At 40.8% G+C, this 22,642-nt stretch overlaps 1 protein-coding gene across 2 annotated transcripts in view; it reads left to right on the top strand.

The window, feature by feature from the left end:
- The first annotated feature begins 5,634 nt into the window (after nucleotides 1–5,634).
- Nucleotides 5,635–22,642, top strand: part of gdpd5.L (glycerophosphodiester phosphodiesterase domain containing 5 L homeolog) — a 133,207-nt gene continuing 116,199 nt past the window's right edge. For both annotated transcript variants that reach the window (XM_041582829.1, XM_041582828.1), the window contains exon 1: nucleotides 5,635–6,028. The gene's annotated coding sequence lies outside the window, so the exon portion shown is untranslated. The remainder of the gene's footprint in view (nucleotides 6,029–22,642) is intronic.

Raw genomic sequence — 22,642 nt, 5'->3', positions numbered from 1 at the left:
AAGCACCTTGATAATGGATCAACAGAACTACAATCCTGTCTGGTGGATGGAGTTGTCATTTCCTGCTGCCATTTGGCCCAGTTATACCATCTCCCCCCATTGGCTTTAGCTGCTGCTGCAATGAGTGACCCTACGTTGGCAATGGAATGATGGGGTGTCGAATCAGTGGCAGGTTTCATGCCCCAAATTATCTTAAACCATCATTGGTGGTCATATTTATAGATATATGTCAGGATTTGGCTTCCCATGTGGTTGGTCAAGTCAGTTGAATGGTTGGATCATACCAGGGACCACACACTGCTGTTAGTTCTGACCCACTTACCTAACCTGCAGCAACCACCCTTATATAACAACCATTCTATAATTTCCCATATTTATATCTGTATATACTAAATACGGACCCAAATCAATTAGAAGACATATCAAGGTCATGCTCAGAAGCCCCATTTGTCTTGTTTCCCCTCGGGGCTCAGTATCTTTCTCATCTACTTTATTGATTAGCCCTGAGTAATATAATAAGCCATCAGAAGAGAATTCCCACGTGGATTTGTTTTACCCAGAACAGTTTCCATGGAATTTCACGGATACCAGGAAGCAGCAAGATGGCCGGGTGCCGTTGGACTGACAACACAGTATTTTGGCTACGGGCGAGTGAGTCTCAAACATAAAACACTAAATATGGGTTTGGCCACCAGGATGAAATCACATTTACTGTCACTGAAATGGGACCTTGCTGGATATTGTTCTCCTAAAGTGTCATTTCCCCCCCCCCAACCCACTATTACCCCAACCAACCAGTAGCAGCTCCACTTGCCCTTATCTGCCCCAGCCTGTTTCACTTCACACATTAGGGGTCATTTCTGAACCCCAGTGCAGTTATATCAATACGCTCTGCTCAGTGCATCCATTTATGGCTACTTGCAGGTGATAATAGACCCCTTGTGTTAAACTCTCTCTTTAAAGGGGTTGGTCACCTTTTAAATGGTTTTCATTTTTATTATTTGTGGTTTTTGAGTTATTTTTTTTTTATTTTTTTATTCAGCAGCTCTCCAGTTTGTAATGTCAGCCATCTGGTTGCTAGGGTCCAAAATCCCTTAGCAACCATGCCTTGATTTAAATAAGAGACTGGAATTAGAATAGGAGAGGCCTGAATAGAAAGATGAGTAATAAAAGTTGTAGCCTTAGACTACAGATCACTTGTTTTTTAGATGGGATTAGTGACCCCCATTTGAAAGCTGGAAAGAGCCAAAATCATTCAAAACTATTACAAATAAATAATGAAGACCAATTGAAGAGTTGCTTAGAATTAGCCATTCTATAACCTACTACAAGTTAACTTAAAGGTGAACCACCCCTTTAATCATTATTTGTGAGCAATGGACTAACATATCCTGGTGAGTGTCTGTATTACTGGTATGTGTTGGTTCCTCCTTCATTGACTCCACTTTGCTAAATAATAAAATAAAATGGGCTATTTAATAAGGCACAATTCAGCCAAAGGTGAGTCTTTTTCCCCCATCAATGTATCAGGGTCTATAATGAGCCAATTGGCCTGTGAAATGAGGTTGTTGATTCCTGGGAGGCGAATAGGGATCTTGGGGAAGTCACTTACATTTCCCATTCCACTGTCAGCACCAAATCAACTGTACAGCAGGGCCATATGTTGCTCAATAACAACCCGTCCTCTCTTTTAAGGGGTTGTTCACCTTTGAATTAACTGTTAGTATGATGTAGAGAGTGATAATATGAGACAATTTGCCCTTGGTTTTCATTTTTTACTATTTGTAGCTTTTGACTTATTTAGCTTTTTATTCAGCAGCAATTTCCATTTTAAGCAACCTGGTTGTTAGGATCCAAATTCCCCTAGCAACCATGCACGGATTTGAATAAGAGACTGGAATATGAATAGGAGAAGCCTGAATAGAAAGATGAGCAATATAAATTGGCAGTAACAATTACAGAGCATTTAAGTTTTGGATGGAGTCGGTGACCCATATTTGAAAGCTGGAAAAAGTCAGAAGGAGAAGGCAAATAATTATAAAAATGAAGACCAATTGAAGTGTTTTTTTTCTTTACAAATGGCTATTCTATAACATACTAAAAGTTAACTTAGAGGTGGCCACACACGGGCCGATAGAAGCCTCCGACAGACTGCGTTGACAGGTGTGTCGTCGAAATTTGGCCAGATGTCGATGGGGCAGGGGTAAAAATCCTGTTGGATCACATCTGTTCATTGAAGGGGTCCCATGATCCGACCGTCTGTATAATCCGATCATTGGGTCCTAGGGCCCACAATTGGATCAGCCCGATATCGCCCGCCTCAAAATGAGCATATCAGGGAGTAAGGTTGCCACCTGGCCTGTTTTTGTTAAAATGATGGTTGATCCCAATGTTATTAATAGGGAATAAAGATAAATATATAGGAAGGTCAGTGATCCCAATGTTATTAATAGGGAATAAAGATAAATATATAGGAAGGCCAGTGATCCCAATGTTATTAATAGGGAATAAAGATAAATATATAGGAAGGTCAGTGATCCCAATGTTATTAATAGGGAATAAAGATAAATATATAGGAAGGTCAGTGATCCCAATGTTATTAATAGGGAATAAAGATAAATATATAGGAAGGTCAGTGATCCCAATGTAATTAATAGGGAATAAAGATAAATATATAGGAAGGTCAGTGATCCCAATGTTATTAATAGGGAATAAAGATAAATATATAGGAAGGCCAGTGATCCCAATGTTATTAATAGGGAATAAAGATAAATATATAGGAAGGTCAGTGATCCCAATGTTATTAATAGGGAATAAAGATAAATATATAGGAAGGCCAGTGATCCCAATGTTATTAATAGGAATAAAGATAAATATATAGGAAGGTCAGTGATCCCAATGTTATTAATAGGGAATAAAGATAAATATATAGGAAGGCCAGTGATATGATCCCAATGTTATTAATAGGGAATAAAGATAAATATATAGGAAGGTCAGTGATCCCAATGTAATTAATAGGGAATAAAGATAAATATATAGGAAGGTCAGTGATCCCAATGTTATTAATAGGGAATAAAGATAAATATATAGGAAGGCCAGTGATCCCAATGTTATTAATAGGGAATAAAGATAAATATATAGGAAGGTCAGTGATCCCAATGTTATTAATAGGGAATAAAGATAAATATATAGGAAGGTCAGTGATCCCAATGTTATTAATAGGGAATAAAGATAAATATATAGGAAGGCCAGTGATCCCAATGTTATTAATAGGGAATAAAGATAAATATATAGGAAGGTCAGTGATCCCAATGTTATTAATAGGGAATAAAGATAAATATATAGGAAGGTCAGTGATCCCAATGTTATTAATAGGGAATAAAGATAAATATATAGGAAGGTCAGTGATCCCAATGTAATTAATAGGGAATAAAGATAAATATATAGGAAGGTCAGTGATCCCAATGTTATTAATAGGGAATAAAGATAAATATATAGGAAGGCCAGTGATCCCAATGTTATTAATAGGGAATAAAGATAAATATATAGGAAGGTCAGTGATCCCAATGTTATTAATAGGGAATAAAGATAAATATATAGGAAGGCCAGTGATCCCAATGTTATTAATAGGGAATAAAGATAAATATATAGGAAGGTCAGTGATCCCAATGTTATTAATAGGGAATAAAGATAAATATATAGGAAGGTCAGTGATCCCAATGTTATTAATAGGGAATAAAGATAAATATATAGGAAGGCCAGTGATATGATCCCAATGTTATTAATAGGGAATAAAGATAAATATATAGGAAGGTCAGTGATCCCAATGTAATTAATAGGGAATAAAGATAAATATATAGGAAGGTCAGTGATCCCAATGTTATTAATAGGGAATAAAGATAAATATATAGGAAGGCCAGTGATCCCAATGTTATTAATAGGGAATAAAGATAAATATATAGGAAGGTCAGTGATCCCAATGTTATTAATAGGGAATAAAGATAAATATATAGGAAGGTCAGTGATCCCAATGTTATTAATAGGGAATAAAGATAAATATATAGGAAGGCCAGTGATCCCAATGTTATTAATAGGGAATAAAGATAAATATATAGGAAGGTCAGTGATCCCAATGTTATTAATAGGGAATAAAGATAAATATATAGGAAGGTCAGTGATCCCAATGTTATTAATAGGGAATAAAGATAAATATATAGGAAGGCCAGTGATATGATCCCAATGTTATTAATAGGGAATAAAGATAAATATATAGGAAGGTCAGTGATCCCAATGTAATTAATAGGGAATAAAGATAAATATATAGGAAGGTCAGTGATCCCAATGTTATTAATAGGGAATAAAGATAAATATATAGGAAGGCCAGTGATCCCAATGTTATTAATAGGGAATAAAGATAAATATATAGGAAGGTCAGTGATCCCAATGTTATTAATAGGGAATAAAGATAAATATATAGGAAGGCCAGTGATCCCAATGTTATTAATAGGGAATAAAGATAAATATATAGGAAGGTCAGTGATCCCAATGTTATTAATAGGGAATAAAGATAAATATATAGGAAGGTCAGTGATCCCAATGTTATTAATAGGGAATAAAGATAAATATATAGGAAGGCCAGTGATATGATCCCAATGTTATTAATAGGGAATAAAGATAAATATATAGGAAGGTCAGTGATCCCAATGTAATTAATAGGGAATAAAGATAAATATATAGGAAGGTCAGTGATCCCAATGTTATTAATAGGGAATAAAGATAAATATATAGGAAGGCCAGTGATCCCAATGTTATTAATAGGGAATAAAGATAAATATATAGGAAGGTCAGTGATCCCAATGTTATTAATAGGGAATAAAGATAAATATATAGGAAGGCCAGTGATCCCAATGTTATTAATAGGGAATAAAGATAAATATATAGGAAGGTCAGTGATCCCAATGTTATTAATAGGGAATAAAGATAAATATATAGGAAGGTCAGTGATCCCAATGTTATTAATAGGGAATAAAGATAAATATATAGGAAGGTCAGTGATCCCAATGTTATTAATAGGGAATAAAGATAAATATATAGGAAGGTCAGTGATATGATCCCGATGTTATTAATAGGGAATAAAGATAAATATATCGGAAGGCCAGTGATATGATCCAAATGTTATTAATAGAGAATAAAGATAAATATATAGGAAGATCAGCTCGTTTGTCGGTTTCTCTATGTGTACGGCCACCTTTATGCACCTGCAAATTCTGCGCTCTGCACCTTAATGCAAAATACATCAGCAATAACAACCAGCTTCCCTTTTAACAGACAGGACACAAAATGGCCAGAGACCAATGTTAACTTCCCCTTTAATACATGAATATAATGATTATGCTTTATGGGAGAACACATCCTTTTTTTTATAATCATGAAGTGCATTTGTACAGAGTCTGCCCTCCCAGGCTTCTATAAACAGAGGCTGGGAATATTTATAGAAGAGTGAGTGCTCCTTTAAATCAACTCAACTGACAGTTTGAGCGCTGCCCCTTTAACAGCAGGTTGTGTTTGCGAGAGGGGGCGGCTCCTTGCCTTGACCCCACCCCTCCCAGTTTAGTAGAAGGAGGCGGCGCTTGTCCCAGACTTATTGCTTGCAGGGAGCGCTGAGCGCAGATCACAAGGGCTTCCTGCACATTCCCACTACATCCTGTCACTGCTGCTTCCCATAAAGACACATTGTAGCTGTGCAACAAGCCAGCAGCCCTGCTCCCAGCCATACACTGGAACCCTACTAATAAGGGCAAGTTCACTCACAACTAACAGCGACCCCAGCATCTCCCTCTCCTGCCTCTTCCCTACTGGCCACACTCAGCTTCTTACTTGGCTCCTCTGATCCCCTGGAAAAGGGGAGGGACCCTGTGACTTTTGCTTGAACCCCTCTCCAGCCCAGGGAATTAGGAAGAAGAGGATTTCACTGGCAAATAGTGGGGATTGGTGCAGAGTCAGATCTGCTGGTTCCTGCAGTGGAAGGGTAAGTGCTGCAATGTTATTTATATGTAACTGCTGGAATAGCTGGTGTTGGTCCCTTTAATGGAACACAAGGGATGCGCAAGCTGTGCTCCTGGGAGTTGTAGTTTATCAGCACCATGACTTAGAGGCACAGAGGGCATCATGGGATTTATTGTAATAATGGGACATCTATGAGGCTGCTGGGGAAATAATGAAAGCTTAGCAACACTATGTAGGTGGCCGTGCTTAGAGCTGTAGTTCAGCCTGGGTTGAGTCGGTGCAGACACGGTGTCTTTCTGTGTTTTTTAAGTTAGGGTGTTGTCTCAGGCTGAGAGGGACACGATGGAACTTCTAGTTCAGCAACAGTTGATGGAGGGTGGGGTTGACATGAATATATAACGGAGAGGGGGGCACTGGGATTTATATTTCAGTATATATCGGTCAGTCTTGAGGCTTTGGCTTGAGTTGTAACCGTGCCTTTAAGATGACAGTTTGGTCAACCCTAAGGATCTTGGAGGCTGACAGTTTAGCTGTCCCTGTTTAACCCCTTCACCCTTCAAGCTGGTCCTTATTACCCATATATACTGCAATCAGACACACACTGGGAGGAGACCCGGGCAGCACCAGGTGGGAACAGACGGGTGGAGGATAAAGGAGGCTGCCATTCGAATGCACTAAGCCTCGCATAAGCCTGAAATTCTTTACAGTGCAAGACATCAGCACTGTATTTTAATTGTTGTCCTAATAACTGGCTGTTAGGGCACTTTAAAGGGTATGAGCTGGTTTTATAGAGTGCAGAGGCTACTTCCCCTTGAAGTGCAGTTTTGGAGCCCTTCTATCTGCCCCATGATGCTCCTGTGTTTCCCTTGCACTGCTCTTCTCCATAGCAGGAGGGTCCGGTAGATGTTTATGTGCTGATCTAGAGCTCAACAAAAGCCATAACTGAAATATTCAGATTTTTTTTTAAAATAGATATTAAAGGGCAACTAACAAAAACGTCCTTCTCTTAGTTGTAAATAAAGGGGAACACAAGTTACATAGAGGAAATCATCAGACATTGGACTTGACTCATTCGCTTATACAGGTATGGGACCTGTTATCCAGAATGCTCGGGACCTGGGGTTTTCCGGATAACGGATCTTTCTATAATTTCATCCCTTAAGTCTAGTAGAAAATCATGTAAACATTAAATAAACCCAATAGGTTTTGCTTCCGATACAGATTAATTATATCTTAGTTGGGATCAAGTACAAGTTACTGTTTTATTATTACAGAGACAATTTTGGATTATGTGGATAAAATGGAGTCCACGGAAGGCAGTTTTTCCTTAATTCGGAGCTATCTGGATAACGGGTTTCCGGATAACAGATCCCATACCGGTATTGGATTTTGCTTCCGAGTGTTTCTTTCAGGCGACTGATAAAATCTAAAGCACAGGGAATGGAATCAGTAGCTGATTGGCTGGCAGTGACCTTAAGGGTTAGGGCACACAAGCAGATTCAGGGAGATTGAAACTTTGGGCGACTTCGTAAAACCAATCGCTCCGAGTGCCATCCCGCAGGCGATTTACATTTTAGCCAGCGGGAAGGCAGGGGAGGGAGTTTGGGGAGATTAGTCGCCCCGAAGAAGAGGAGATTAATTGCCGGGCGACTAATCTCCCCAAATCTGCCCTTGTGCCTTGACCCTAAGTACTTTGCCTTACGGTTTTTATTTTATTTGCGTCTATATTCATGTGTCAGTTGCAGACGGTGAGGTTTGGTGATGGTTCTGGGTCACTTATGGGTGGAGTCCCATCCCTGGGTGCTGAATCAGAATACATATTGGGGAATCAGTCGCACATTTGCCTTGCTGGTGTGAATGGCATCGTGGCATTGGCGTGCACTTCTTAAGGTGCAAATCAGTGCGGGTGTGTCGGTGGGTGCAACACCCAAAAGGGGACCCTGATAGTAACATCTCGTCCATGCAGCTGTTCAGTGGTGTAACTAACCTACTGCATGGGGGCTTGGACCTCGGGGTCTGCTGTATGGCACTTTGCTTCACTGCTACAAATGAGAGAGGGGGGGCATAAGGGGTATTTTGACTTACAACTGTTGGGTCAGTGTTCTGTGTCAGCCAGGGGGCTTTGTATCATATAATATTATCTGGGCTGACAGTCAGATGGTGCATTTTTACTACTGTCATTTATTGCTGGACCATGTGCCATAGGCCTTAAAGGAGAACTAAAGCCTAACTAAAGAAGTAGTTGTACATGATGTTTTGTGCTTCTGTACCAGCCCAAGGCAACCACAGCCCTTTAGCAGTAAAGATCTGTGTCTCCAAAGATGCCCCAGTAGCTCCCCATCTTCTTTTCTGCTGATTCACTGATTCACATGCTCTGTGCTGCTGTCACTTACTGAGCTTAGGGACCCACTCACAATATACAGTACACATAGAATAGAAATGTCACAATATAAGGCTGATTAGTAATTAATACACATAATTACTACATGGCAGCACAGAAACCAGTGCAATTAGCATCCGAATTGAATAATCAGCAAACCTGTAGCATCAGCTTATATTACAGCCAGGGAAGCTCATTTTCTGCTGGATAATTAGTGCCGAGCCCTAAGCTTAGCTTCTCAACAGCCAATCAGAGCCCACTGAGCATGTGAGTGTCACAGACACTTTCCAAGATGGTGACCCCCTGTGACAAGTTTGAAGTCCTGGATCATTGCTGCTATTGACAAGCTCAAACTTTAGCCTCATGCAATAAGTTCACTATAGAAAATAGGACATTTTTAGCCTCATTCATTTTTAGGGTTTAGTTCTCCTTTAAAGGAATCTCATGATAATGCAATGTCATTTCCATGAAAAAATAATTGCACTTTTTCTTCATTCGGTAAAATTGTATTTTGGGGATTATATGCCCTTTCCTCAGTGTTGTTAATGGAAGGGATCTTAGTTTAAGAATTCATCCTACCGGTGCCTGAGTTGTTTTATAAAGCAGTTTATCCTTTGAGTTCTGCCCACGCCGGGTACTTTTTCCTCCTCCTCCCTCATTAATGGAACAGTTACAGCCGGGGTTTTTTTTTTTTTTGCTTTACATAATTGTTTTCCAGACTTTAAATCCACGTGCCCTGCAGGATTATCCTCTTCTAAAGCTGGAGCTGCAGGAAGGTGAGGGATGTCACTGCAGAGATACCGAGGCTTTAACTGAATAGGGAACTGGTTCTGTTGGGTCTGTTCCTGCCCTGTGATGTTCTTCAGGCAGTGGCTACAATGAATAAAAATTAATGAACTTTATTCTGGGATTAAAGTAACGTTTTTATTGAATTAGGTGAATAGGTACCACTGAAACAATGTAGCAGCAGCCAAAACTCTGTTACCCACAATGCCTTGCATGCTCTGTGATTAAAGGGGTTGTTCACCTAGGAGTTAACTGTTAGTATGATGTAGAGAGTGATATTCTGAGACAATTTGCAATTGGTTTTCATTTCTTATTATTTGTGGTTTTTGACTTATTTAGCAGCTCTCCAGTTTGTAATTTCAGCAATCTGGTTGCTAGGGTCCAATTTATCCTAGCAACCATGCACTGATTTGAACAAGAGACTGGCATATGAAATAGGAGAGGCCTGAATAGAAAGAGGAGTAATTAAAAGTAGCAATAACAATGTAGCCTTACAGAGCATTTGTTTTTTTAGATGGGGGCAGTGACCCCTATTTGAAAGCTGGAAAGAGTCAGAAGGAAAAGGTAAATCATTTAAAAAACTATAAAAAAAAAAAAATAAAATAATGGAAAGTTGGGCAGAATTGGCTGTTCTATAACATACTAAAAGTTAATTTAAAGGTGAGACCTATAGTGTGTGCATATATAGTCAGGAGCAGCAGTGCAGAAATAACAAAGGGCAAGCAAAATACTGTTTCATTTTTATTTTGTGTTTATTTTATTGCTTTTGTGTTGGAATGGCCTTTCAGATATTTGACCCTACTGTAATACAGTAGTAATGTAATGCTGATACATAGTGGGCTGTGGCCGCCCCGTGCCTTAGACCCGACCCCCTTCGTGCCGACCCCCTTCGGGCCGACCCCTGTGCATGGGGTTCACTCTCAGTGCCACATACAGGGTACAGGTTGCTGCACAAATAAAGATGAGATGGATTATCCCTAAGAATGTGGCCACTTCCCATTTGTGCCGATGTTGCTCCGGGGAGTGGATCCATCATCTTCTCCTCAATGTGCCCCCGGGCAGCGGAATTACAAGGAGACGTGTTGAGGCTTCTCTGCTATTTTTAGGCTGGTTAATCTGTGTCTCTACTGCTTCTACTGTGCTGAACTCTATAGATTGCAGTGTGTGGGGCTTATTCACATGAGGAAGCATCTCTGGGGACATGTGACCAAGTGTGCACCCCCTAAAGCTCCGCTCCCTTTGGGAAGGGGAAAAGAGACACATACTTATATCATTTATTACTGACATGTCCTATTCAGTGTGAGGGATAAGTGCTCATGGCACAAACTCAATAATATCCTTATATACAGTTATTCCTCTGCTCATATTAATTTGCACCCAGGCTGTTCCTGCATTGTATGTTATTAGTTTTATGGCTTTCTGCTCCTGCTGCAGATCTGCCTGTACTGCGGTGTTGCTCTCTACTAAATAATGCACCTCTCCAGCGTGTTGCACATCAGACGCATTCTCTATTAAATGTGCATTCTCTTTCTATTAATTACTGGGCCGCTGTGAACTTGATTTTTCTCTCCTGAATTGTTCTTAGAGGGGAAATACCTATGCTGCCATAGTTTTATGGGATCTCTCAGTACAGACTGAGCAAACATAGGGGACTGTTCCTGCTGAATTGTGCTTAGTACAGAGGAATACCTATGCTGCCATAGTTTTATGGGATCTCTCTGTACAGACTATGAGCAAACTTAGGGGCTGTTCCTGCTGAATTGTGCTTAGTACAGAGAATACCTATGCTGCCATAGTTTTATGGGATCTCTCTGTACAGACTATGAGCAAATTTAGGGGACTGTTCCTGCTGAATTGTGCTTAGTACAGAGAATACCTATGCTGCCATAGTTTTATGGGATCTCTCTGTACAGACTATGAGCAAATTTAGGGGACTGTTCCTGCTGAATTGTGCTTAGTACAGAGGAATACCTATGCTGCCATAGTTTTATGGGATCTCTCTGTACAGACTATGAGCAAACTTAGGGGCTGTTCCTGCTGAATTATGCTTAGTACAGAGAATACATATGCTGCCATAGTTTTATGGGATCTCTCTGTACAGACTATGAGTAAATTTAGGGGACTGTTCCTGCTGAATTGTGCTTAGTACAGAGGAATACCTATGCTGCCATAGTTTTATGGGATCTCTCTATACAGACTATGAGCAAACTTAGGGGCTGTTCCTGCTGAATTGTGCTTAGTACAGGGAATACCTATGCTGCCATAGTTTTATGGGATCTCTCTGTACAGACTATGAGCAAACTTAGGGACTGTTCCTGCTGAATTGTGCTTAGTACAGAGGAATATCCATGATGCCATAGTTTTATGGGATCTCTCTGTACAGACTATGAGCAAACTTAGGGACTGTTCCTGATGAATTGTGCTTAGTACAGGGAATACCTATGTGTCATAGTTTTATGGGATCTCTCTGTACAGACTATGAGCAAACTTAGGGACTGTTCCTGCTGAATTGTGCTTAGTACAGGGAATACCTATACTGCCATAGTTTTATGGGATCTCTCTGTACAGACTATGAGCAAACTTAGGGGACTGTTCCTGCTGAATTGTGCTTAGTACAGGGAATACCTATGCTGCCATAGTTTTATGGGATCTCTCTGTACAGACTATGAGCAAATTTAGGGGCTGTTCCTGCTGAATTGTGCTTACTACAGGGCAATCTTTAAGCTTCAAGGCTTTTTGTGTATGTTTTATACAATATATGAGAGAACCTTTCAGGTTATTCCTGCTGCAGTTATTTATGTTTGTTCTATTTTAGTTTTTTTGCTTCTGAATGACAAGCCACACCTCCTATACTAGTTAAGGGGATAACAAGACTCCAGTGAAGCTTTGGGAGAAGATAAAAAAGGCGTTGGCCAGGCAACCACAAACAAGGGAGTTCTATGCATGGCTGAAAGAGCAAACTATAAATACCAACACAGAACCCTCTTCATTTATAATTCATAAAGACAAATTTAAAGACCGTATAACATTGCAGGTATAGTGTGAGGGAATAGAATAGTTCTGCTCTTGGGAACTGCAAGTCTTACAGGCACATTTATCAAGGGTCGACTTTCGAATTCATGTGCGTTTTTTTAAAACTCCCATAAACTCCCACGAACTTGAAATTCGACCAATTGAAATTTATGATAAAAATCTAATTTTTAAACGCGAGTGAATATGATCAACCCGAAAACTCGAATTGAATTTGATTTGAATTTTAAAAACTGATTTGAGTTTTTTTTTGGTCCAAAAAAAACTCAAATGTGAGGAAGGCTGCAAACAATTCCAAATTGATCCCTGGATGTCTCCCATTGACTTAAACAGCAATTCGGAAGCTTTTAGGTGGCGAGTAGTCGAAATTGAGTTCTTAAAGGGCCAATGTATGATGAATCTTGAAAATCAAATTGGAATTTTTTGAAAAACTCTAATCGAATTTGCATAACTAGTCGGATTTGACAGTTTTGACCATGAAAAAAAAATTTGAAAATTTGAATTTCGAATTTTCATTTCGACCCTTGATAAATCTGCCCCTAAGTGTTGGTTATTGTTGGTGTTTGGAGTGTGGAGGAAACTGAATGACACTTCCTATATACTATATTAATGTTTATTAGGGCCCCTGGCTAGAATAACCTACACTGTTTCTTTTATTGGACATTTCTACTCAAAATATAAAAAAGTCATTCAGATATAAACCCAGATACAGAGTTTATTTTCCCTGTAGCACAGAGACAAGTAATAGGATCACAGGCCAATCACGATCACAGGCAGGTCATTTATGAAGCAATATTGGATATATCACTATTTAATATAAGCAGTTCATAGGTCCCTACTGCTTAATAATTAGCATTAATATTACTCACTGACAACATAAATCACTCCAATGTGGCAGGAGATGCAATGAGATCATTACTGGACTTTTACCCATTTATACTCATTAACGTGTAAACTGCCAAACCTTTGGGCTATTTACTAAGGGGCCCAGTCTGAATTAGGGATGTAGCGAACTGCCGATTTGGTGATCGCGAACACCGGCAAAAAATGCGAACGTTCGCGAACAGTTCGCGAACTTCCAACACCCGCTAACGATCGAACGATTTTCATTCGAATCGAACGATCGAATGCTTTTCATTCGATCGAATGCTTTTCATTCGATCGAATGCTTTTCATTCGATCGAATGCTTACAATCGTTCAAACGAATGGAAATCGTTCGATTTTTAGCGGTCGAAGGAATTCGAATGGTCGAACGATTTGTATTCGAATCGAACGCGAACTCAAAATGCGAACGTCGCGAGACGTTCGCCAACATTCGGCGGACGCGAACGGTCGAAGTTCGCAGGCGAACAGTTCGCTACATCCCTAGTCTGAATGTCAGTTAGGGGGAGATTTGGGGTGAGTGTTTATTTGTACCCTGGGTACCCCTGGAACTATAGCAGGGTGACTGTTACCCCAATGTTTCTATATATATCTGTAACCTTGTTATGAGCTTAAGGGGGCCCAGTCTGAAGGTCAGTTAGGGGGGAGATTTGGGGTGAGTGTTTATTTGTACCCTGGGTACCCCTGGAACTATAGCAGGGTGACACCCCAATGTTTCTATATATCTGTAACCTTGTTATGAGCTAAGGGGGCCCAGTCTGAAGGTCAGTTAGGGGGAGATTTGGGGTGAGTGTTTATTTGTACCCTGGGTACCCCTGGAACTATAGCAGGGTGACACCCCAATGTTTCTATATATCTGTAACCTTGTTATGAGCTAAGGGGGCCCAGTCTGAAGGTCAGTTAGGGGGAGATTTGGGGTGAGTGATTATTTGTACCCTGGGTACCCCTGGAACTATAGCAGGGTGACACCCCAATGTTTCTATATATCTGTAACCTTGTTATGAGCTAAGGGGGCCCAGTCTGAAGGTCAGTTAGGGGGAGATTTGGGGTGAGTGTTTATTTGTACCCTGGGTACCCCTGGAACTATAGCAGGGTGACTGTTACCCCAATGTTTCTATATATCTGTAACCTTGTTATGAGCTAAGGGGGCCCAGTCTGAAGGTCAGTTAGGGGGAGATTTGGGGTGAGTGTTTATTTGTACCCTGGGTACCCCTGGAACTATAGCAGGGTGACTGTTACCCCAATGTTTCTATATATCTGTAACCTTGTTATGAGCTAAGGGGGCCCAGTCTGAAGGTCAGTTAGGGGGAGATTTGGGGTGAGTGTTTATTTGTACCCTGGGTACCCCTGGAACTATAGCAGGGTGACTGTTACCCCAATGTTTTTGCATAGCTGTAACTGATTGACTACAGAATGCTTCAGTGTGCCCAGTATCCTGGTACAAGAGTCGAGTAGATAAGCGATGGATCAGGGTTATTGATTTATAGAAGGAAACTTGCTAAAGCAGCAACTCTTTAGTAACAAACGTATAAGAAACCTGTTATTGACTTCTTGCCTAGTCAGCTCCTCCTGGGAAAAGCAAAAAGTGGAATTTACTTTACAATGAATTTGATTCATGTATCTCAGATCTGGTGAGGCTGAATTTGGCCCTTTCCCAATTTTGGTGGGAATCACAGATCCAGAAGGGGTTGGGATCACTGGAAAGCCAGTGGAATTTTGGTTGGCTAATTGTAATTCTGTTTGTGCCTCTTAAAGGGGTTATTCACATTTCAATTAACTGTTAGTAGGATGTAGAGAGGGATATTCTGAGACAATTTGTAATTGGTTTTTATCTTTTATTATTTGTGGTTTTTGAGTCATTTTTATTTTTATTCAGTTGGCAATTTCAGCAATCTAGTTGCTAGGGTCCAAATTACCATAGCAACATGCACTGATTTGAATTATAGAATGGAATATGAAAAGTTGCTTACATTCTACAACATACTTAAAGTTACCGGAAAGGTGAACCACCCCTTTAAGACAATGGTACCCACAACCAAGTCCACTACAAACATGCTGGGAGTATGTTGGGTGAAGGGGACTTCTTTCATACAGGTGCAGTATATCCAGGAATATAAAGCAGAGCTATACCTGATATTAAAGCTCCAGCAACAAATGGTTGTTACCTCCTGTTTAGGATCTGCTGAACTCTATAGACACACACTGTGGATTGGCTGATACTGAGCCATTGGATGCTTGGTGCTGATTTACTGACTTCGGTGCTCTGTTGTTCATAGCAACCAATCACATGGTTTAATTTTCATACCCTAACTAAAACTAATTGCTGATTGGTTATGATGGGAAACACCTTTGTTAGTAAATTAGCCCAATCTCGTAAAACCAAGAATGCACAAGGTGACGTGCCATTACCAGCCGCAAGCAATTTCCACTCATTATGTTAATGAGGCACCTCTAACGAGGTATTGTTAGATATAATTAGCAGATTAAGCAGAGGATTAGCTCAACTGGAAATAATCAATAGATGTTAAGTGCTGATTGATCTGCCTGCACCAAGGTCAATGGTTGGATCACGGAAACTGCCTGCTGGGAGTTGCTAAAGGCCAAGGCTTTGCCATTATGGAGTGTTTCACCCTTGTATTGTGGTGAGCTGGTTACATAGTTATTATTACTATTATTATTAATATTAACACATACTTCTGATACAATGCAATAAATGGGTGTACATTGACCATACAGATTTACATACAAAAACAACCAATTCCGGACACAAGAGGTAACAATCTAATAGTTACAGTGTTACTTTCCTTAGGACAAAATGATGCTAAGATTTGGGTTTATATTATATACCCCTCTAGCCCCATGTAATAGGATATCCCTCTTTGTACCCAGCTGCGGTGTGTTTGTGCATCTAGTCTCCTCACTGGTTGGCACCGCTATTTTCTGACCGGCACATTGTGCGGAAGTTCTAGTATTAAAACTGAATTCTTTGGCCGGGTGCCTAAACCCACTGCTTCCTTGGGAATCCTAGAGGGTGGGCTGGATAAGGGAGAGAATGTGCCCCTGCTGTTATAAGTACTCACTACTTTACTTCATAACCCTCTTAATAAAGGGGAAGTTGACCATGAAATCCTTCCAGCGATTTGCAGATAGTAGTCATTTTAGTAAAAAAATTTTAATTAAAAAAAAAAAAAAAAGAAGTTTTTGTTAGGAGAATATTCCTCCCTTTAGCCAGGAATTTAAACTGTATTTTCATTACTAGTGGTAGTTACCTTAGCAACCAGAACAGAGATTGGTTCCTTGAAAGGATAGAAATTAAAGGAAAACTATACCCCCCAAATAATGGAGGTCTCTATAAAAAGATATTGCATAAAACATGTGTAAAACCCTGCTTCATGTAGTTAAACCATTTTCATAATAATATATTTTTCTAGTAGTATGTGCCATTGGGTAATCCAAAATAGAAAATTGCCATTTAAAAAAAACAAGGGCTGTCCCCTGGGATCATACGATTCACTGTGCACACATACAAACCAAATAAACGATACATGTTAGGTCACATAAGCCAATTAACAGACAGAGTTGTGTCTTTTGCTTTAATACTTCCTGTTACAGTTAGAGCTGCAGTATTTCTGGTTAGGTGATCTCTTCCTGTTACAGTTAGAGCTGCAGTATTTCTGGTCAGGTGATCTCTTCCTGTTACAGTTAGAGCTGCAGTATTTCTGGTTAGGTGATCTCTTCCTGTTACAGTTAGAGCTGCAGTATTTCTGGTCAGGTAATCTCTTCCTGTTACAGTTAGAGCTGCAGTATTTCTGGTCAGGTGATCTCTTCCTGTTACAGTTAGAGCTGCAGTATTTCTGGTCAGGTGATCTCTTCCTGTTACAGTTAGAGCTGCAGTATTTCTGGTCAGGTGATCGTTTCCTGTTACAGTTAGAGCTGCCGTATTTCTGATCAGGTGATCTCTTCCTGTTACAGTTAGAGCTGCCGTATTTCTGATCAGGTGATCTCTTCCTGTTACAGTTAGAGCTGCAGTATTTCTGGTCAGGTGATCTCTTCCTGTTACAGTTAGAGCTGCAGTATTTCTGGTTAGGTGATCTCTTCCTGTTACAGTTAGAGCTGCAGTATTTCTGGTCAGGTGATCTCTTCCTGTTACAGTTAGAGCTGCAGTATTTCTGGTTAGGTGATCTCTTCCTGTTACAGTTAGAGCTGCAGTATTTCTGGTCAGGTAATCTCTTCCTGTTACAGTTAGAGCTGCAGTATTTCTGGTCAGGTGATCTCTTCCTGTTACAGTTAGAGCTGCAGTATTTCTGGTCAGGTGATCTCTTCCTGTTACAGTTAGAGCTGCAGTATTTCTGGTCAGGTGATCGTTTCCTGTTACAGTTAGAGCTGCCGTATTTCTGATCAGGTGATCTCTTCCTGTTACAGTTAGAGCTGCCGTATTTCTGATCAGGTGATCTCTTCCTGTTACAGTTAGAGCTGCAGTATTTCTGGTCAGGTGATCTCTTCCTGTTACAGTTAGAGCTGCAGTATTTCTGGTCAGGTGATCTCTTCCTGTTACAGTTAGAGCTGCAGTATTTCTGATCAGGTGATCTCTTCCTGTTACAGTTAGAGCTGCCGTATTTCTGATCAGGTGATCTCTTCCTGTTACAGTTAGAGCTGCAGTATTTCTGGTCAGCTGATCTCTTCCTGTTACAGTTAGAGCTGCAGTATTTCTGGTCAGGTGATCTCTTCCTGTTACAGTTAGAGCTGCAGTATTTCTGGTCAGGTGATCTCTTCCTGTTACAGTTAGAGCTGCAGTATTTCTGGTCACTAAATGGTGGCTCAAGGCAAGAGATGTAAAAGGGCAATATTTACTTAAATATATATTCTAGTTTGGTAAGATTCTTTAATATGCCACTTAATATGATATACTATCTGTTGCTTAAGTATTCATTTCGTGGGTATAGTTTTCCTTTAACTTTTCCCATACCGGCTTGTGTTACAATTAGGATTGCAACCTTTTCTGGAAAAATTACCGGCCTTCTTATATATTTATATTTTTTCCCTATTAATAATATTGGGATCAGAGCCAGGCCAACCCGGCCAGACGCCCTAGGTAACCTGGCCGGGCATGGTGCCGGCTTAGTGTGCGCTCAATCACACATGGGCAAAACTACGCACCGGCGCGCATGCGCGAAACTACGTGCCAGCGCGCATGCGCGCATTTGAAACAGAAATTACCAGTGCCAGTCAGGGAGACACAGGACCGGACATGGGGTAGGCGACAGAGCCGGGCGCCCCTTCAGCTTTGCGCCCTAGGCACGTGCCTACTCTGCCTACCCCTAGTTTCGGCCCTGATTGGGATCAACCATCATTTTTACTGGCCAGGCTAGTAGAATACCGGCCAGGTGGTTACAACATACTTGCACTGAACTAATTGGATGCTAATGATTTATAGTCTCTTTGAAGGGACTGTGGCTGCTAACAACCATTTGTTGCTGAAGCTTTAATATCAGGTATAAGGCTGCTTTATACTCCTGGATGTACTCTTCACAAGATACTCCCAGCATGTTTGCAGTTGACTAGGTTGTGGGTACCATTGTCTTAATGGGGTGGTTCACCTTTAAGTTAACTTTTAGGGCTCTTACTGACGAGCGGTTGTAGCTGCACTCTCCTGCGTTCCGTTTTTCAGCGTTCAGCCGCAGGGGAGCGCAGGAATAGACGCATTACGTTTTTTCCAATGGGGCTGTACTCACACAGGCGCGTGTAGGTGCCAAACGCAGGAAAAATGCAGCATGTTGCGTCTCAACCTGCATTCGGCGCCTACACGCGCCGAATGCTAAATGCGTCTATTCCTGCGCTCCCCTGCGGCTGAACGCTGAAAAACGGAACGCAGCTTCAACCGCTCGTCAGTAAGAGACCTAAAAGTTAACTTAAAGGTGAACCACCCCATTAAGACAATGGTACCCACAACCTAGTCAACTGCAAACATGCTGGGAGTATCTTGTGAAGAGTACATCCAGGAGTATAAAGCAGCCTTATACCTGATATTAAAGCTTCAGCAGACAGAGCCCTTAGTATGTTACAGCATGGCTAACTCTAAGCAATTTTTCAAATGCCTCACAAGGAAACTTCAGGCAACTTACGAAAACGAAGTGCCCAGACTGCCATCCCGTTGGCGATTTACATTCTAGCCAGTGGGAGGCAGTTTGTGGATATTAGTCGCCCCGTAGAAGATTTAATTTGTCACCGGAGACTAAATCTCCCCTGACCTGAGCATGTGTCTCTGCCCTAAGACTACAAATGTATTGTTATTGTTACTTTTTATTATTCATCTTTCTATTCAGGCCTCTCCAATTCTTAGTCCATTTTAAGTCTAATATTTCTATTAGAAATAGAGGTGCCACAAGCCCTCCTGTGTGGCAGTTGCCCATAGCTTTAAAGGCTAGAGAAAGATAAGGAGCTTTCAGTTAAGTGAAATTGAACTCCCTTCTATTGTACAGTTCAGCCTTAAAATAATGGGCAGTTACTGCTCACGATCCCATGGGAATATGCTACTTCTTTGCCCAAAAATCCGAAGGAACCCAGTTTATAGTTAGGGTTGTGGGTGTCTGGATTAGGTGTATGTGGGAAAACAGCCTCCTCTAATTGTATCCCCACCCCCGCATTATCATTTTTCCTAAATCAGGGCTGGAACTAGGGGTAGGCAGAAGTACAATTTAGGGGAGGGCAATAGTAGGGGTAGTAGATTAGTGACATAACCGGCCTGTCCTTATCCAAATAGTGCCATTGCACTTGTTCATGTTGTGACATCACTGCCGCCCCCATTGTGATATCACTGGTATGGCCACACCCAGCATGCAGAAAGCCTATCTCTGTTATGGCTGTGGCTCTTTACATTATGCTGAGCATTTAAATGGTTAACTTGAATGGATAATACCCTTGTGCCTTAGGAACACATTGATGCTACACCATGTGCAGTGTCGCCTTGAGATATTATGGTGTGTGTGTGTGTGTGTGTATATATATAAATATACTAAACACCATGTCATTCATGTAAAAGCTAAGTCAACATCTTCATTCATTTTTTTTCCTCTTATTTTATTATTTGGTGCTTCTGTCCACATTGTCATGTATAGCAGCAGCCCTGAGTGATAAGTTCTCCCTACCTGTGGTTGAGTGGAGCAAGTGATGATATTTTAGCCAATGCTGTTTGTTGGGCTCTCAGAAAATGTTAGCCCAGTTAATGAAGCAGAAATTGGCACTGCCAGATCAGGGTTAACACACCTTTTATTGATATTATTCTTATGGGGGTAATGTAATAAAATGACAGCCTTTGCCCCAGGTCTAGTAACCCATAGCAACCTATAGGCAAGGCATGTAGAAATGTATCTGTTCTTTTCTGCTAGCACATTGCTTGCCCTTATAATTATTATATTAACATAAATCCAATGGTTAGGTAGAGTTTGCAGTTGGCACCCTAAAGGGATGCTCCGAATCCACTATTTTCGATTCAGACAAACCCCCAAATCCTTCACGAAAGATTCGGCCGAATACCAAAACCCATACGCAAATTTGGGGTGGGAAGGGGAAAACATTTTTTACTTCCTTGTTTTGTGACAAAAAGTCATGCGATCTCCCTCCCTGCCCCTAATTTGCATATGCAAATTAGTATTCAGATTCGGTTCAGGCGTGCAGAAGGATTCGTCCAAATCTGAGTCTGGAGCAGCCCCAGTAAGGACTTTGTCTGAAGGCTTATTTGGGTGAAATTGTTGGAAAATGCCCTCTTAGAGGCACCAGAGCTCAGATGGAAGATCAGTTAGGGGAGCTTTGGGGTTTCTATTTATTTGCTAGATATTCTTGATACAAGGACCAGTGTTTTTCTATATCTGTGATTGATCTTCCTATGACCTAGGGGGCTGACCAACAGTTGGACTTACAATAGAAACAAGTCTGGGGCGAGCTGGGAACTTGGGGTTTTATCCATAGCCAATAACAGCCATTTGATACTCTTCATGGTACATTCCTTGGGAAATTGACAAATGAATTGGTCTCCCTCCTCCTAAATAACCCCCTAAATAACTATCTCCTCCTCTTACTGAGATAGAGCCAGCCTTAGACTGGGCCTCTAGGACTCCCAAAGGACCTTATATTTTGGGTCCAGTCTCACAACAATGAGTTGTAGTGAATCTTATAGGCATTACATAGTCCTATGTTGGAAATAGGAACGGGCTGGTAGGAACTGTCTTTGGTTGGAGCCCAGTTGAAGCCACCAGGAGATCCTCTGCCAGGCCACACTGGGTACAACTGGGCCTTGTTATTGGCTCATTAAGGTTCCTGTGAAGTGGAAAAGCAGTTTGGTGGTTGTAGAAAAGACTTGAGTAGGAGTCCCTGACTCATTCAGTGTATAATAGCCAGGGCTTTAGTCATCTGTTGAGAAGGTTTCTCTTTGGAGCCGATGACATACATCTCTTTGTTTGCTACTTTTTACATTGACTTTATTATCTCGTGTTTATAAAAGAACTCAAATGGTTCATTCCCTGTTGGAGTGCATTAAGCCCCAGATACAGAGGAGAGAGAGGCTGTGAGCCTTGTAGAATTATCTGCCATCATTTGACCTGATTGTCAAGACTGCAGTTTAATCCATCCGAGCACCTACATGAAGGGCAGCGTTTACCAAACATAGGGTGCCCTGCCCCGAGTGGGGCCCAGGCAATAAAAGGGGTGGTCAAGTCTATAGTTTATTAATAACCTTGATTTAAGATAATTAGGGCTTTACTGGGCCCTCTACACTCATGTCCTGCTATTTCTGTATATTTATGCCCCTGGTCACTGAACCTCGGTGCTATAAATTGTATATGACTGATTCCCCAAGCGAATGATGTGGTGGAAAAATATATTGTTCTAATTCTAGTCAGCTTGATCTGTCAGCAAATGTTTCCCTCCTGAACTCTAACACCTCCCTTATTATATTGGAATATTCTCATCATATCCCCTCTCCCGTCTCCTTAACTGTACTTGAAAAGATCCCGGGTCCACCCTGATGTTCTTTGCTATTCAGCAATCTTAAAATACAGGTAGGGGACCTGTTATCCAGAGTGATCGAGACCTGGGGTTTTCCAGTAGGGATGTACCAAATCGAGGATTTGGCCTTTTTTAGCAGGATTCGGATTCTGCCAAATCCTTCTGGCTGAACCGAATCCGAATCCTAATTTGCATATGCAAATTAGGGATGGTAGGGATATAACATGACTTTGTCACAAAAAAAGGAAGTAAAAATGTTTTTTCCCTTCCCACCCCTAATTTGCATATGCAAATTAGGATTCTGTTTGGTATTCGGTCAAATCTTTTGGGAAGGATTCGGGGGGTTCGGCCAAATCCTAAAAAGTGGATTTGGTGCATCCCCATTTTCCAGATAACTGATCTTTCCGTAATTTGGATCTATCTTAAGTCTACTAGAAAATCATTAACACAAAAAAACCCAAAAAACCCCAATAGGCTGGTTTTGCCTTCATTGAGGATTCATTATCTTAGTTTGGATCAAATACAACCTACTATTTTATTATTATTATTATTATTAG

Source organism: Xenopus laevis, chromosome 2L (assembly GCF_017654675.1).
Source record: "Xenopus laevis strain J_2021 chromosome 2L, Xenopus_laevis_v10.1, whole genome shotgun sequence".
In the NCBI taxonomy this organism is placed as follows: Eukaryota; Metazoa; Chordata; class Amphibia; order Anura; family Pipidae; genus Xenopus; species Xenopus laevis.
Note: the sequence above shows the minus strand (reverse complement) of the source record. Positions and strands in the feature narration are given on the sequence as shown.